Source organism: Diorhabda sublineata, chromosome 9, assembly GCF_026230105.1.
Source record: "Diorhabda sublineata isolate icDioSubl1.1 chromosome 9, icDioSubl1.1, whole genome shotgun sequence".
In the NCBI taxonomy this organism is placed as follows: domain Eukaryota; kingdom Metazoa; phylum Arthropoda; class Insecta; order Coleoptera; family Chrysomelidae; genus Diorhabda; species Diorhabda sublineata.
In genome coordinates, this window is record NC_079482.1 from 14,786,424 (window position 1) to 14,806,118 (window position 19,695).

Genomic DNA, 19,695 nt, shown 5'->3' on the forward strand with positions numbered 1-19,695 from the left:
CAAACACATACCTGCCATAAAAGAAGAGAATTCAAAGTGCCTTAATCCACCACCAAAATCCTTTTTTGCACACAAGAGCCTGTAGCCCTTACGGGGGCTACAATTAAAAAAGGAATTGGAAAAAATTGCCAGATGCTTGATGAACAAGATAGTGCTTTAAATGAATTTTCATGTTACGGATTCGAGAGAAAGAGATAAGCATTATATTGCTTTCACAATTTGGCTTCATAAATATAATACATTTAATATCTTACATACTAGATTGAATTATGCCAGTCTATTGATTCTATGGTAGATTGTGGAATTCTGCCTTTCGAGCAGAAATTCCTTTGTCAATCTCTGAAACTTAAACTTAAATGTATTTGCCATTTTTAAATCTGAATTTTTCACCAGATGAGAAGTGGACATTGATAAGTGAATGTCCAAATTCTTCTAGTAGGGTAGCTTTGATTGGGTCTCTAAGTTTAGTTGTGAAAGTGTGTGCGAACCAAACTAACGGATTTTGAAATAAAAAGACATAGAGAGTTGAATTTCTTAAAATTGAATTCGAAATACGTACTGAGTAATAGCTGGACTGCGAATATCAATACAAAACAAACATAAGCAAAGGGTTCGAAAATCAAAGGAATATAACTCAACTGATTCTTTTTTCATATCATCGTCTTTATTTTTCTGTTTGCATTTCTCATAGATACATACTGAAACCACTTTCAAAAGAAATTGAGTTTCAGCCTTCTTACGTGATTCGTCATGAATCGTATATATACTTCATATCTAAGTGGATTGCAATAATTTGAAATAAACTCATATAATCAATCTGTTGGTTACCTTAAGCTAACCACAAGGCGCTAGCCGTACTCTAGAAGGTGTGCAGCTTTTGTTCTATTCCACTTTCAATGATGATTCCATTTGCTATTTTCCATGAGAATGTTTATTTTTGGGTGAAAAAAAAATCATACTTTTTACATAATGTATCACGAACTGCTTTCACAAATACCTTCCATGGCATTCAAATAATCTTATATTATTTTAGAATATTTCAAAACCACGAATACTGAACATTTTTCATTCGATTTAATAGTGTTTGATTTTTATATTTTGCGCTTCTTACACAAACCTCTTAGCCGCTTTTTATTGGGCAATGCATTTGAAGATGTAGCAGTTTCTTCAATGTCTTCAACGGGCTCTTTTCTGATAACGAAAGCATAGAAAAGCTTTTACATCAATAGAAAGGTTTTTTCTATTTGACAACTGTTCATCAAGTTTTGAGCCAGATTTTTGAAAAAAATATTTCTTGGAACAGGAGCATCTGCTGGTAATCCTGAAGTCTGCATGTTGATCCCAGCTGAATTCATTTTATGATAAAAAATTTACAGCAGCCATCCACTTGTTTCTGTTTTCGACAAGTAACTCGAGCATAATTTGTCGACCCAGTATCAATTCCTTTTTTGGTTGTACTGTAATCCATAATAATTTCTGGCTTCTTGTTCTCTTTACATTGAACGACTGAGATTCACTTTTAACCTTTTGTTTAGAGAATGATGAGCAGGTAGAATAACTTAAACATAAAAAGTCCGAGGAAATATCCAATCTCTATTAATAACGAAAACAGCTGTCTGTCGCGCATGTCGAAATGTTAATTGATCCTTTACAAATCGCGCTTAAGCTGATGATAAAATCCTTTGGTCGTTGTCAGAACTATTCACTTTAATTTCGCGGAGAGTGAACGTTACTTCTATTTCAATACTTGATATCAAGTTTGTTTAGAATGATGGTATCGATTAAAATTTCGCACACAGGCAAATTGAGAACGTTACATCAGAATTACGGTAGATTGACTTGATCAAAAACACGTGCCAGTGCTTGCAAGATTTAGCGAGATATTGAGAAGATTTGTAGATCGGAAATTTGTATGAATTGTGGATTAAACCAAATGAACATTGTTGATCCACTTAGGTAAACTTAACCGCTAAAATGCCTCGTCGACTGATATCAAAATGTCGCACAATAACACAAAGTGAGAATATTTTGTATAAAATACAAATTAATGTGCTTTGGTTAAGTCATAATAAGGCATAATTGATAATTTGCGCCGAATTGGGGTAGAATCTTGATGATACAGTGGATTTATGAGAATAATATATAATTTTCCCGTGAATTTTGGATACAGTATTTCTCACAGAAGGATCTAAATATGTATATGACTATACTTTAACCTGTCATCCAAATCACATTTATTTCAAAATTGAATATTCTAGTAATGTACTGATTTATGGGACCGTTCCGTTTTGAACGCTCTGGATTTAGTATATTACATAACGAGCGCGGAAAGAAAGTGGGAATGTTCACGCACGTGGTTGCAAGTCGAATTAACAATCTATTTTATATTATTCACATATCAACTATTCTTTTTATTTGTGATCGTTACCAAAATTTATTGTAACATCATTGCTATAACAATTTGTGGAATAAAAAGGAGTGTTTGGAAATTCATAGTTTGTATCATTTCGTTTCTGATTGCAGAATATCTGGTTTATTCTATAATGCTCCTGATTTCACTGAAGACCTAGAACACGTCTCTAATGGTTCGTTCACTTCAAAATTTGATTTGCAATTTCCATTTTGTTTGATAATGATTCATATATATACCATCTGTAGTCTGTAGTCGATTCCTAGCCCTCATGTCTCTTGAAGTTTGTAATATCGCTATCTAGATCCACCAGTTCTATTGCGAATGACCTTTGGAAACAATGCCCCGTATATAACTCTGGATTTTGTAAATGCAGGTATCTAACAGTTACTCTCGGTACATTACTATATTGGTTAATACCTATTGACTGTCTTTAACATTTTTCATAATGATAATTGAGAGGCTGTGATGGCCTAATACCACGATATTTTTTAAAAATTTCATCAAATTATAGTGAAAAATCGTTGTTTTGGTGTCCAGCATTTCAATAAGAACTTCATATCCCTGGTCTTACTTATGGTATGCACCAGCAATTCTGAGAACTAGCTCCACTTTTGTAAATAAATATTCAGAAACAGTAGGTTCAGTTGTAAAATGCTTCAATTTTTTTTTTTTGGTAACCACGCTTCGGTAGTGCCTTAAGTTCCAAATATTTTGTAATATGCACATCATGATAAATAGTAAGAGTGCTTTTCGAACTTTATTTGGTTTTCTTAGAAAGTTCTCCTTCATAAACCATTGAGACATGTTCGGCAAATGAGAATATATTTCTTTTTCGTACCTTCAATTCGTGAACTGATTATAGAAGACTTTTGAATCTCTCTGGGTATAAGATTGAAATTAGTATTATTAGCTTCTTCTGTGATATTTCGCAGCATCCATTCTACCAATGATTCAGCGCTATCAGCGATCTTCATGTTTCATTTAAATGGAGCCTTCATCTAATTACGGAATAATAATAATTTGAATTTGCAAAACAATACAAACGGTGATAATTATCATTAAATATGTTTGACAAATGAATTATTTGAAGTTTCTATTGCGACATGGGAAACCGAAATTACGCGTAATTTTTCAGAAACTCTTACAGCCCTTAAGTCAATCGCTTCTACAATGCCATGCGTTATATTCCTAACATACGTTTGCGTTAGGAATCAACGCCGTACGTGAGACTATCAATTTACTGTTCGCAGAGACGTATGCAACTCTCTTATTCATTCATAATTTAACTATCAAACAATGGAAAGAAACAGCACAGCGCTATACAAATTATGGTAACTCGTTGAAGTAGAAATACAAACTTTATTATTCATTCAAATATCCATCTTCATATCAAAAACTGATCAACAATCTGTTTCATGATTGTTTTTCTTCATATCCATTCATATTTTTTTTCTCGCAGCATTCGTTCGACTTCATCAAGAACTCGGATATATGCAGTCGGGAACGGGGACTGCGACACTTCCACCTCGTCGACATGCATTCAGGAACAGCTGAGGTGTAGTCAAGCCAAACGGATCTGGCTATTTGGGCAATTGTGTGTCGGTTGAACCATAATACTTTACATGTTGATGTTTTCCAGAAAATCAACCTCAGTGAATTTGATAAGAACATGAAACTGTTGTACATAAAATGGAATTTACTCTTTAGATGACATTTATCAAAATATTACCGTAGTTTAATTAATATAATCCCTGGGCACACAGGATTTCATTTAACCATGATATTCTATCTGAATAATTGAGAAAGATGGTATTCAAGCAGTAGCTAAAAACTTGTTTAGTTTTACTGCTGTTTAAAATAATTTCAGAGATAAAGTCAAAACCTACCTTAGTTGGAAGGTAATCTTGCTCTAAAACTGATAAACGGTTATTTAAAAAGAAATTAAAAAAGTCAAATGGATGTGAACAGAGTGGATAAATATGCAATTTCAGGATATTCAAACATTTTGAAGATTTAAAATTTGTATTTAAGTTGAGAAAATAGAGATTGCTTGGAAACAGTACTTCAATAGTTTTTCTTCCATATTTGAAACTCTCTCGAAATAAATCATTTACGTACCAGAAAATCGTGTTGAAGACTTGAACTAATAGTCAAGACAATTTTGTTTAACATGATTATGTTGGCTTCTAACCTTCGACAAAAACAAAAATTGGCAGTACATTTGATTTCTGTATCATCGTGTAATTGCCACTACTACGAGCAATGTTAAGAAATGAGAAAGAAATAACATTTAGATAATTTCTATTTGAAACAAACAACTTCCTTTCTGCTGTAAATTGTCGTCTGGCTATATTATTATATCTAACTACCTATCAAAGTAGAAGGGAAGTTGACAAAAAAAAATTGAGAAAATTCTTGAAGATTTGGAGTTTCAAGTAATTTTGATGTTAACTGTACAACAGAAATCAAGCAATTTAGTTAGATAGATGTATGGGCCTCAATTATCAGGCATATTGGATCTAGTTGCTGAGAATCGTTTATGGTTACCAATAAACTTAGTATTTGTTGTTAGTTTGTACTTCAAAAAATAGAAGATAACAAAAATTGTATAAAAATAATGAATTCGACTCTTCATTTAGATTGGTATTGACCAAATTATCAAAACATATCAAAAGGCAATTTATGACAAAAAAATGAGTGGAAGAATTTTAAATTAGCTATTGCACATTAATGAGACAGAAACTAAAAGATATCCAGGTTGACTGCTTCAACATTAACTGGCTGTCCAAAAAATTACAGCTCTTTGATGACAAAACATAATTCCAAAATCTAGTGATTACTTAACAAAATATCAGAAATATTCGTACAAAAACAATGAGATAATAAAGTATACAATAAAATTAATTTATAGCCGAATGCTAGAATACTCGTTTCAAATATCTCACCACCTTGGTGGTAAAAGGAATGTCCGGGTTCAAAATTCTGTGAAATACCATTGTTCATAGACAATTCGATGTTACATTGTCCACCTTTCCGTGGATATAATGACGGTTTAATTACCATATCCACTATTGCATCACGTAACAAAGCTCCACGTGAACAATTTTAGATGTTACATAATATAACGCCACGTATGACTTATTATCAATACTAGTATAATTTCTGTAGGCGCAAGTCCACTTTTAGGACAGTGTATTTAATGGAAAGTATCATTTTCTTGGACACATTATGCATGTTTTATGTGGAAAAAATTCCAATCTTTATATGTCCTTTTTCTAAACTTCTACTATCGTAGTCCAAATGTTACAGAAGAGAAAGGCATTCAGCTGACACTTCCACAATATGTTTCGTGGCGACGCCATTTACATATACCGCGTCGCTCTATTCTCGTTGGTGCAGTGGCAGTGCCAAAAAGAGATCCGATGCCTGTCTTTCAGCGACGCTAATCGTGAGATAACGATGATTGATGACATTGCTAATTTTTTTGAATTAAACGCTACACGATTAAAACCGAGACGGTATCAAAACGGCGTGGAAACGCCAGAGATCTCGAAGAAAAGATGTTTAAATGCTGGGGGCTGAAGAATAAAAAGAAAACAGAGAACTTTCGAATTATTTGAATATTTGAAAAGTTATTCTTCGGTGGTACGAAAATATAAACTGCAAAATTTTACAATGATAAATAGTATAAATTTCTGTTATAATATTTACTACACTTTCTGATAACGTGATAAAATCTTTATATGATGAATCAAAAAGATCAATAGTTTTTATGATTTAAATCCTATTCTCATATATGAGTTATGAGTTATAAATGGGAAACGCTGCATAACGGCCTACATAATTCATAATAACTGGTACGGATATTTACGTTTCATTTTAAGCTTTTAGGAGGTTTCCTTCATGTATTCGTCAATTATTACGCTAAATAGTAGCAGTGACAACGTTTGCATAGCTTGAAATTCGAGATGGTGACTATAAAATCAGTTATAATGGATCGATTTATCGATTAACAATATATTCCAACGTATAATTTTGGATTTGGTATATGGTGCTTGTGGTACAAAATCATCTTAATCTTATTTCCGAGCAACATTCATTCATTCAAATAACATACTAACCATCCGAAGGTGCAAGCAGACCCGAAGCTATCTTAATAGGCAATTTTTTCTATATATATATATATATATATATATATATATATATATATATATATATATATATATATATATTCTTTCATTTCCTATTTCTTAGATCTCTTGATATATAAATGCATCTAAAAGTTCTTGATTTTAGGTCTCTTCTGTTTTAAAAATAATAAATAATATAAAGATAAAATTTGACGTTTTGACTTTTCTTCAAGTCATTATCAAAATATGATATTGACACTGACAATAGAAAATGTTCTAATAATAAAAATTTATTTGTCTTTAGTCCTAACATCTCAAATATGTAACAGTACAAATAATTTGATTAAGTACTGCTACATATTTGAGATGTAGCTACTTAGTCAAATTATTGGTACTGCAACATATTTGAGATGTAGGGATTAAGGAAAAATTAATTAATTCGAGTATCATCTGGAGCTAAAGTGATGGCCAAATACTATATAAGAAATATGTATGAATGTATAACAATAATAAATTTTTACTTGAAATAATTAATTAAGATTTTTTGTGATTTTTTATAGTATTAATGCTTTTATAAAGTTTCAAACTCAAATTTGAGGATAAATTCCTAGATGTTATGAGAATAATTCATTGTATGAATGAATATGAATTTTTACGTTCTAATCTTTAAAAATTTGTTAACATTCACGAATATCTAAAAATATTGAAATATATGTATTTAAGATTTACATATACAAGATATCTTTTATTGCACAACTATGTGAAAACTTCTTTAGGCAGCTGGTTTCCAAGTATTTGCTTTTAAGCAAAGGGTGCTACAGATAGACTGATAAAATGTTTGAATTATGAAAAACAAGAAATTCGGTCAGATTTGTTGACGAAGACGACGATATAACGGTACTACTATTATCTGAAGCAAACATTTATATGCTAACACCAGGACGTGCCGCAAAAGCCAATAAAACAACAGCTATATATAAGTTACAGAATAGGATAGGTACTCTGACATCCTCTAATTTGTTTTGTCATGCCATTTCTGAATCTGATACTACTTCTGCAATTTAGGAAGGAAAATTGTCCACATTCAAACTAGAGAAGTGTCAAAATTTACAGGACAAGATAACCGTTTTTTCAAATCCGAATGCTAGTAAAAATGACATAATAACTGTAGAAGAAGCGCTACTACTTTATTTTCATGAAATTCAATTTATACGTTGGAAATTGTTCTTGCTGAGACATCACTTTCGAAACCTTTGGGCAGTATGTTATTTAGCGACAAGGCGAATTTCATTGTAGACAGTTTGGTGAATTTCTAAAAATTCTCGTTACTGGTCACCCCCTAGAAACAACAGAAAAAAAATACTGCATTGATAGTATAGCGCCACTTAACTTATCAAACTCTATTTATGCTAAAAAAACTTACATTATTGCACTAACGCTTACTGCTCTTTGGAGCAGGATCATGTTTATAAGACCAGCATCATCATTTTGCTGGAATCATAATTTTATCATCGTAAAGTTGTTTCTTAGTTACCTCGAAGGGACTGTGGATAGCACGACCTTAGAAATTTGATACAATTGAGACAAAAATCCTATAAATAAATTGAGCATATCATCCCAAACCTTTATCGGTAGTTAACTGCACGGTTCTCTTCACAAAAAGTAGTGCGAAAGAAGATATTCCGATACTTTTATATATATATTTTTTAATGACTTTTAGCATAGAGTGAAACGATTTTCAAACCATGTTATTCTATCAACCGATTTATAATATAGCCAAATGAAGTATAACTTTCCTTTAGGAATTCTCATTTATAATCTGCTTCAATTGTATCAAGATCAAAATCATAATCACTAAAAATATGGGATCTTGACGTTTATATATGTCTAGCGGCTTCAGCTTTTAATATTTGAATAGGAACAAGCTGTTGACATGTTGATATATCTTTCAATACCATCATTACTAATTCCATAATTAATTCATCGAAAGGACTTTTCTGCAACCCGGGTTGATGTAGATCAGCCATCAGCTTATTGCGGATCGAGATTTAGATCACAGTTTCCGAACGTCGCGTTCAATTTTCTGTGAAAATTTCAAATTTAAAACATACATAGAAAAACTTTTCTTCACTTTGTGTGCGTTAATTCTTCTATTAAATTTATTTTTTTATATATCAATTCCAAATGCTTATGAGCAGTTATCGACGATAAACCCACTCAAATGGATTTTACACCAAAGTTTAATATCAATAAACTTTTATTTATGCTGAAAGGTGTGAAACTCGCAAATAATTACGCTGTTCATTGGGTATTACTCTCAATAGTAGTCTATTTAAGGCAAATAAATAATTTTCAGTCTTCAAAAAACCATAGACACATGAAACAACACACTAGCTGATCGCATTTACCCACTGGTATATTAGCTCGTCTTCAGCTTTAATGTACCTATGCATTACAGAAATTAACATGACTGACAATTTGAAAGACAAAAAAAAACATCAATGTCAATGTGGCAGACGGTTAAAAATGCTCGCCGCGAACGTGATGTAATCGCAAGCATGATTCCTTTGGATTGAATGAGGGAAATCATGTTATTGGTATAATACATTAGAGTCAAGCTCATTGCAAATTGTTCTGTGTCCTAATAAGGAATATGCATTTCGGCATACGTCTTTGGCATAATGGCCAATAGTGGGATGAGAAACTATGACGAAAGAAATATAGGCAAAAAGAAAAATATTTCAAACTTCAGTGCAAATGAAATCTCACAGACTTCCAAATATGTGTTAGCATTATCCATTCGTCTGACTATGGAAACGATGTAAATTCATTTCAAACAATAATAATTGCATCTTTTATATTCATTTGAAAAATTAAAGTCAGTAAAAAGCATTATTTTCTGATTATATTCGAAGTTACAAGATATTTTTCTATCACAGCAATCACTAAGAAGGTTGACATTTCGTAAAGATTTTTCTCGAATGATGATGATTACTAATAACAAATTTTTTATCAACTTCAATGATAGATTCAACAGAATTTATAAAAGTATAATTGGACCGAAAAGCGTGGGAGGTTTTTGTTCATTTCAGTTTGTAACAAAATGTCCAATTTCACTCTGCCTCCTAATAGAATATTTGTTGAGTTTCCACATAGCGGAGCCTGGACAAAAGTTTTTGATTGTACGTGAAATAATTGACAGTTAAACGAGAAAATGGAAAGAGGATTTTGCCGGAAGGCTAACGAATGTGTTAATTATTTTTTTCAACTATTCCTGCTAGAACAAACAGCTGAACAAATCATCTGAAATGATCGGATAACATTATTGTTTGAACAAAAAGAGAGAATCTCTTTGATCACAAGTACAAATTAAACGTCAACAACGTATCTATTCAGAAAGTACAATTTATATTATTCATACTACTTACTATTAATAAAACGTTGAATCAAAATTGAATTAATTAATTTGGTTAATTCTACTTCAATCCTCCCAATTTTCTCAGTATCGACATAAAATGAAGTAAGTAAAAAAACAAAAGTTTTTTCCAATAATTTCGCACATTTGAATAGATATGATAAGTATACGGGTAGCACACTTCATAATAAATTATTAACTCATTTTTTCAAACAGTGAATGTTGTAGCTTATAATCATCTTTAGTATAGGTAAATTCACCGTAGCTCGTTTAATTAATCAATCAAAAATCACATATTAATCACCAAAATGAGGGTTCAAATGATTTGAAAAAGATTCACTTAGATATGATTAGATACTTTCCACATTTCATTATATTCGCCATACAGGGCTCAATTAATTGAAGAAAAATCACTTCTCAATCACAAAAATGAGAGTTTCAATGATTTGAAAAAGTTCAAGTAGATACAATTAGATACTTTGAAAATGTCACTATATTTACCATATAGAGCGGAGCTTACTCAATTAATCGCAAAAAAGTCACCAAAATGCGACTTTCAACGATTTAAAAAAGGTTCAACTGAAACCCACCCTAAAAATGTACGAACAAACACAGTGTTGTGTGTGTGATTACGTAATGCAAAGTTTTGAAAAAGATCCGTGTACATTTATACGAAAGACAGACTTTTCCAAGAAATTCACGTTGTGTACTGAGATTTGTGGACGTATCAAATTTTTTATGAAATGAAATATACAATTTCATCACATTAGATTTAAACAGGATGGTGCATCATCAAAATTTAGTGCTGAGCGTGAATTACGTACATAAAGATTTTCAAGAATGGATGGATGATTTGAAATAAGGGCACAATAGAGTGACTGGACAAATCTCCCGATTTATCACCTTTATTTGGGGGGATCCACCTAGAAATCTTTTGTGAATGACTAAAACTGATAATTGGAATGGTTTCGGAAATAAAAGTACTGATAATAGCCCGTCAAATAACACATAGTCACTTAAATAGCTGAATATCAGATTTTTTAATAGAAGTGGATATGGGAGGAGTACAAAAAATAGAAGATATAGAAGTGATTGAAAAAGATCAAAATGTTATTTGCTCCTATCAATTATTTTTGTATGAAAAACAATCTTGTACATTATGTTCCAATGGGTGCACGTATTATTATATCATCCAATACCCCAAGTAGGAACAACACTTTATTCAAATGATTGTAATTTAGACAACGCTGACTAGACTGGTTAATTAAAAACTAGCTCATCTCAACTATATCTCTTAGACAATATGAATAGAATATATCAAAAATATTGACGCTATAGTATTAACTACCAATCTGCACATTGTTGGAAATATTATTTCTCACAAAAAACTGTAGGTACAATGGTGAAACTACTCCGTGCTATAGAACAAAAAAAATTGAATAAAATTCATATCGTAAACACAATATAATCTGGAACATAGCTAAGGATCGATATTTTATAAAACACAGTGAAAAATTTTCCTATTAAAATTATGTGTCTCCTATAAATGTATATATAAATTCTACAAAAATTTTGATTCAAATGTGGCAAATTCAAAGAAACAATACCAATATCCAAATTCCATGTCTGATTTATAACAATGCTGGGCTTAACCTTAACTGGAAAGGTGGCAGACTATTACGCACGAAGATTTGTAAATTATTTGTAAACAAACACGCCTACGACCCGGTCACGCTATGTAATCCTCAAGTAATTGGAGAGCTTCCTTATTCCGTTCTTTCGAGTTTCTAACGGAATTTAGACAAACAATAGAAATTAAAAGCAATATATTCTGGTCTGTCAAACTCCACCTTTCTGTTGTGTGAGTTTGTTCACATTATAATTAATATAATAATACAATTATTTAATGAAACCGAAGATAACGCAAGTGATATAGACAAAATGGGTGGAAGATGAGTATTTGCAACACGAATATGACAGTCTCTCTGAAGTTTCAGAAAACGAGGAAGTGGCCACTGATAGTAGAAATAGGTTCTCGAAAAATATGGAGAACCAAAATAGGGAAAGTGAAACTGCGGAATGTCAGGAAGAAACGCAAAACCTGAAATTATTGCTAACTATAACTGCAATGAATATGGAGTTGACACAATGGACTATAAATGTGCCAAAATTTCAACGAGTCGTCGTACTCGTCGATGGAAATTAATAACTCTGGATTCACCAACATACATTGAAAATCTTTGCTTTACGTAATTTTTTTTATTTTGACGACATAATTTAGTAAATGTTTATATTGTAATGTTTTTCTTATTTATTAGTACGATTTCTATTCGTGTGTCTCTCACGTTCTGCATTTAATTAAATACCATACACCACACAATAATTCACTTATCACTATCACTTAACTAATTCGAGTAATTTATTTAAATTCTTCGTTTACTTTGCAATTTGTTCTGTTCACTCCTCATATATCCACAAATAATTCTTCAAATATCTAGAAAAAAAGCCAAACTAAGTAAATGAATGAATAGACCTTCCTAGAAATCATCTGAATTTCACGGTTTATAAATAGTAAGTCTAAGGAACCACGCCCACCTTCGCCGAATTTTAGAATTTCAATACTTCTAGACAGGATTGCCTCTTGAGCGTAGACACGCTCGTAACAGTATGATAAATGAAATGTGGATAATCAGAAGAATACTACGAAACTCATGGAGAGGTAGAACCGCAAATGAAGAAGTTTCTCTCAAAATGGCAACACAACCATGAAGCCAACAAATTAGAGTACTTCGGTTATGTAATGAGGGATCGATACGAATTCCAAAGATTGATTATGCAGGGAAAAATAGACAGATAGAGAGGTATAGGACGAACATCATTGCTGCGAAATTTAAGGGAGTAATTCAACTGCACATCGAACCAATTGTTTAGAGCAACAGTGAATGAAATACAAATAATCATGATGGTCACCCACCTTCGTCCGAAGGTGGCACTTGAAGAAGAAGAAGAAGTTGAGTTACAGCTTACAACTCCTACAAAATCTCATACTTGTATAGGCTAAAAAGCCAACCCTATTTCATAGAATATTTATAATATAAGAATTTATCAAATGCGTCCGTTTTTTCAGAAAATTAAAGATCAGCGAAAAATAATAAAAATTAGGACGCAAGCAACGTGATTTCGAAATTAAATCACTATTTATACAAAACTTAATACAACGGGATAAAAGGTCATACAACTGATTAGTGGACTGAGTCAATTGAAAAGATGATTAATCATAATATCTGAAATGACTGTGAAAAGTCTTGATCAGTTGTAGAACTTATTCTTATCCAGAAGAGGAATTATTTAGTACTACTTTTAATCTGGTATATGAAAACGATGTAATTTTTTCTTTTTCTTCAAATCACAATAACAATACGTAACGTTATAAACATGATACTCACTTGGTTATTGGTGATGAAATTATTGACGAAAGATCGATTAAAATATAAGAGAATCTCGAAGTCAATGTATGAAAGAATAAAATCAATTTTAGAGTTTAAATGCATTGAATTAGGAGGATCTAACTATTGTATTGAAAATAATGAAATAAGTTATGCTGGATAATTCAAAATAACAAGGAAATATTATTAAGTCCAATATTATCCCTACTAACGAATACCCTAGTGGACAAAGTACATATATATTTCACAAATTCCATTTACTCGTAATAGGTAGAGTTGCTATTAGTCCATAATATTTCGGTGAAGTTACGTTAGGTTAGCAAATTACGAACCCTTGGGGCGAACAGTATACATTGCGAATTTGAGTAAACACTAGCGAAGAGGGTTACTCCCGCGGGTCATACTATAATTCAGAATTTCGGAGGTTCACAGGGATCTTTTTAGGGCGAAATAGAGTTAAATCGTTTTCATTATGTGTCACTAATCACTTCGCTTTAATCAATTTCAAGAAATAAGCTGAGATTTTTCATTGCATTTCCATGTCAATATACAGAGTGGGTGACAGTATACATGATACAAACTATGGGCGTTGCTATTATTGCATTTCAAATCAATTAACACTTTCACTTTAGAAACATTTTGGATATTGCAAAATAAATTAAATAAATTATCAACATGAAATATTCTAGATTTAATAAAAAGAGTTGAAAAGAAGAAGGGAGGGTATTACAAATTACAGATGTGTGGGTAGTTTTTTGTGTAGTATGAACAATAATTTGTATTGTAGGAAATAATTTTAAAAAATGATAATCTTTACACTTGAAGATTGATACTGAATACTGAATGTTGCTTGTGGAAAACAATTAAAGCTTTTATTGAAAAAGAGAGACTGAAATGTCTTTAAATCACTGAACTGCATTCCACAATCATTAGTACATGTGTAAACGGGATGATGATATTGAGAACCTAATACTAATATATCTTGCAAGTATAAGTGACTTACTGCGTGTATTATGATTGAGTAGTATAAGATCAGTTTGTTAACCGTCGCGTAAAAGCGAACATCAAAACAACTACTGGGCTTTGTAAGACCTTTTTGATACTACACGTCAAATTACTGATCATTGATTTAGAAAGGGAAGTGGTTTTGCTACTGTGTGTATAACTAATTGCCACATTCCAGTTTTTGGTCTCTTTTCATGCCATAAACGGTTATTTCTTCATTGAGCTGTAAAACAAAGTCGTTGATCCCCCTACTGATAGACATGATATTGGATTCAACGATGAATAGCGATTCTGTTCAGGTGCATATGATGTCGTGTATATAGTGCTGTTCTAATGATAGTTTGGAGGGCATTGATGATTTTCTTTGTAGCAAAATAGCTAGGTCCACATATTGCTAATCGAACTGAATATTTTCTCCAAATTAATTCCATATTTTACCGTAGTTACACCTGTCACCAGAATAAAATGCCATAATTCATGAGTGGGATACATCAGAGAGTTACTTGGAACTAGGTATCACTACAACAAAACCACGTAGATATCTGAACGTATATAGTTTTTAGCTACGGGGCTAAGAAACGCATTATCAATTTTTTATACACATGTTGATAAAATTTGACAATCATCTTACCATTGAGATGAGAAGGCTATAGTAATACTAAAATTGGATGCAATACTTACAATGACAATGAGCATATGAATAATTGAAAGATATTTGATTTATAGAGATTTATTCATAGTCAAAGTTGTAGAAGTTATTCAAATTTGACTGTAAAGAGACTGGAAATTGAAAAAGGGTTGGCGACGGGAAACCCACAGAGATCATATTGGAAAGAATCCCCAATATGATAATATGTAATCTCAAATTAAATTGAGTAAATTCAATAACAAGAGTACTAGAAGAATTTACTCCCTGTTAACCGTACAGTGAATTACATGGATATAGTGTATATCAAGAGGAATATGTATCAGTAGCACTGCAGCTATCCTGATAGTGCTAGGTATATTTTTCATACAATAGGGAAACTGGATACTTAGAAGACATAAAACGCTTAAAAATGTGTCGAAGAGGTGACGAAAAGTTCTTATAAAAGGCATAGAAGAAGTTTTAACCGACGGAAAATTCAGAAGAAATATATAGGTTGAAGAAGTTATCCATATGAAGCAACATCACTTATACTTCTAGCAATTTTAAAGATAATGTCCATGATATCGAACCACTTTAATCTCCTATTGATTCATCATTTGAGGGGTTCAAAGCTGAAATGGACCAAGTCCATAATATGTGATTTTGAGAAAGAAGCAATTGAAGTTTTTTGTAAATGATATATGAAATGTTTTATAAAACTTTTTATACTACATTAGAAATTCATTTCCCAGCTTTAACTTCAACATTAATACTACTTCTTAACTGATAAATATATTTTTTACACCTAATCGATATAATTTTTTATTAATCTACTGGACTTGATTAACTTTTCTAATGGACATTTTGTAAAAAGTATAAATAAATAGGCAACGTGAAAAAGTAAACATTACAACTGAGGTTTATTATTAACTAGTGTCATCATCGAAAACAATTTCGTTTTCAGCGAGTTCGATTGGTTGTATTTCGTTTCTTGTGGAAGAAACTTGAGGTAAGTTCTTAAAATAAACGTGGTGAACAGGTGGAATTCTGACAGGGTCAGAAGATCAATCATATCTTTTTCTTTGGCAGCAGTTACATGTTGCCGTTTTGGTTGACGCAATTCCAAGATGTAATTTCTTTTCTTCCGGCACCACTAGTTTTTTCCGCGTCTAGAATACGGAACTGCGAAAAATCTTTAAATCTTATTTTAAACTCATGGCCCATTTGAAAGCGTAGCCAACTAAGAGGCAAGTTATCTGTGTCCTTTTTTCTTTTTGTAATAGCATCCTCTAATGCCGATGTACTTAAAAATTTATACCGTTGCATCTAAATCGTGTTGAAACGAGGCTCATTTCTTTATTATTCTTTATAACAATAAACCAATTTTTTGGAATGCCATAATATGAGTCGTTAGGAAAAAGCGAAAGCCCAGAAACTAAAAATTTCAGGTCAATCGTCTCCGCAGTCATTGAAGGATCCTATACCTCCTATAAGTTTAAGGAGCATAAGAGACAACTTAATTTTGAGATTCTGATCAGTGCAAGAATCTGAGAACAAAATTATATTTCTATGGTTAGACGCGTTTTCTTTAAGATGCTTGCAGATACACGAAGCTACTTCTTGAGAACCTCTACCACCCTCGGTTTCATCCCAAACATACATAAAATATGTTATGATATTGAAACAGTGTATTCCAGAATTAAAGACATATAAATTTTTTTTATAGTAAGCAAGAGATGTCGAAAGTTTGGGAAACGAAAGCGCTTTTTGGAGGTTATGTTCAAATTTGGATTAAGGTATCGTCTTTTTTCATTATCCTTTTGGCTGTAGTGAATCTGATAAGATGGAAATGATTTTATGTGTGAAACAACATCAGAATCATTAATTTTATTTGTTGGGACATTCTTTTCCCGGGAATATTTGATTGCAAAAACCTCTTCTTTAGTCAAACAACGAACAGCCGTCCCCAACTAATTTGTAGTATATTCAGGAAAAACTTTTTGCATACAGTTTTAAACAAACAAAAGTAGAATTTTTTTACGCCCTGAACCATCACTAGGTCACTTTTCCGCGGTTCTCGACATTTTTACCAAGCCACGTAGAAATATATTCTGTTTACTAAAATCAGGTAACTTCCAAAATGATTCGAAAAACTTTGCAGTTCTGTTACATGTGCAATCAAAATTTGGATAAAACATTTTAGCAGGAATACATTTTCCTTTCTCTGTTTTATAGATTTTTAACTAACTTTCGTTCATTTTTTTGCCCAGCTGTCTTTGTATCTAGATCTTTTTCTGGTTTGTCATTTTCAGGACAAAGAAAAAATCGTTAAAGATTTTTAAAAGAATTTATGTTGAGTGGCATCTCACCATTGAAGTTAGCTACTACATCGTTCGAACGCACCAACTGGGCTAATGGTAGTTCGTCTTCACATTCCCAATCTGAAAAGAGATATTAATATTAATTGTTTTATTACCTAAATAATCCTAAACATGCTTATCTTAGACGTCGGTTATTATAACCTCAAAATATTTTATTTTTCGAGAATCTTCAATATTATTGTTGGAAATAATAACTCAATATCATTGCTATTATTCAAACTTACCACCAGAATTCACTTTAACTCAAAAAAATCATTCAAAGTAAGCAATAAAAAGTCAAAACAATTAAAATCCTGGCAATAAGGCACGCGGGAATTTTCAAAATAGAACTAATGGACTTGGTTTACTATGGCGCCGAACACTTGTCACTGCAGTAGTGATATTATCGCCATCTAAAATGGTGATACTGGACTTGGTCCTTTGCAGCACAGAAAATTTAAACGAATACCACCTCTTTAGTGTTGTGAGGTGAAAAAATCCAATTTATGGACTTGGTCCACTTCAGATTTGAGCCCCTCATTTGTATCTACACCATATTCAAATGATTTTTCAATCTTCCAATAATCCTGGTTCTAGGTGGATTTTGAATTTCCAATTTTTTTTTCTTTTTACTAAAATTCAAGTCATGTTTTAACAATATCTTTATCCGTTTGCCAGTTTCATGTTCTAAATCTTAAACTGTATAAACTAATGAAGACTAAGATTCATGCCTTATTGAAATTTCATAATGAAATAACAATAATTGTTTCACGTTGATCAAATTCATTCATCTCGCCTAAATGAAGTTATTTACACGAATATAGTGTAGTGGAATGCTTTATAGTGGCTATGGTGATTGATAGGCGCACTTTGCAAACGATACTAGATACTCTACTGGAAACTAGAGCTCGAGTTACTCCACTCTACTGAATATTTGCCTAAAAACAAATATCCATGTGAAGCAATCGTAAGTAATTATAATCTCATGTCGATGTTCTGATTGGAAATTTTGCACAAACGAGGTAAATGATATATGTCTGTGAAATATTTTTCGAAGACTTAGAAAATGATCCATAGCATTTCCGATTTGTGAAGTTTTTATCAAGTAAAAAATGACGCAAATAAGTGCTCTACCTAAAACTTAAAAGATATGAATATATTTCTGATGTCGTGAACAATACTTCATACAATTTGAAACCACTAGCACAAGTGTGAGAAATCAGAATATGATAAAAATGGCATCTTTAATATCGTTTCAAAGACCTACATCTATGCCAGTTGATTGTTCGTTTTGTAATTCACAATACCGTGGTTTTCGAGAAGAAGTTATCATACAATGTCATTTATAGAATTAAATATTATTTGTAATCATCAACGAAATGACGAGAAATTTAAATATATATGATTATGCAGGATTATTCACGCAATTCACTCATTTCCAATTCATTCTGAATGGAACTTGAAATAAATTGAACACACAAAATACGATACACTCGATTTGAAATGAAAATTTCTGACTTGAACCTAACGACATCAGTACGTCAATATAATTTGTAAATTATGTTTGCGCATGTATTTAGAGATTTTCTCTAAAATTGGGCGCTCAATGTTTGTTTGACAATCATATAATTGAATCGTTTTGGAAATTGTTCTAAAAATGACAAAAAGTGAGTATCGAGATGTCATACTCTAATGCGATTCAGATTGTTTGATACTGTGTATAAAGCCTCTGAACCATCATTTACGACCATGAAATTTTGGACAGCTGAATTCAAATGCTGCCTTTTCAGCTTGAACGACGACAAGCGTTCGAGATTACCAAATCAGCGACAACCAGTGATATCATCGAGAAAGTGATGAAAGACTATCGGATTGAGGCTAGAGAGATACACGAGGCTATCGGTATATGAATATAACGCATTTGCCATATACTGACTGAAGAATTATGTATGGGTGAACTATCCACGCGTTGACTATTGTGTTTGATCCCTTTGTACCAAAAGCGCATAAATCTTTTCTGGGTCTCATTGACGCAATTCAAGCAAAATAAGTCAAATTTTGTCCCTCGATTTATAATATACATGAAAGGTGGATTCACTTCTATACTTCTAAAATGAAAAATCAGTCAAAGCAATTGACTACAAAGGGCTAATTTGCTTCGAAAAAAGCAGAAAAGATTCAGCCAGAAAAGTAATGGCGTTGTTTGGAATAGTCATGGGATTGTGTTCATCTAAAAGAAAAACTACAATAGGGGAGTATTATGAATCATTACTGTAGTAGAATTGCTAGCTTTTACAT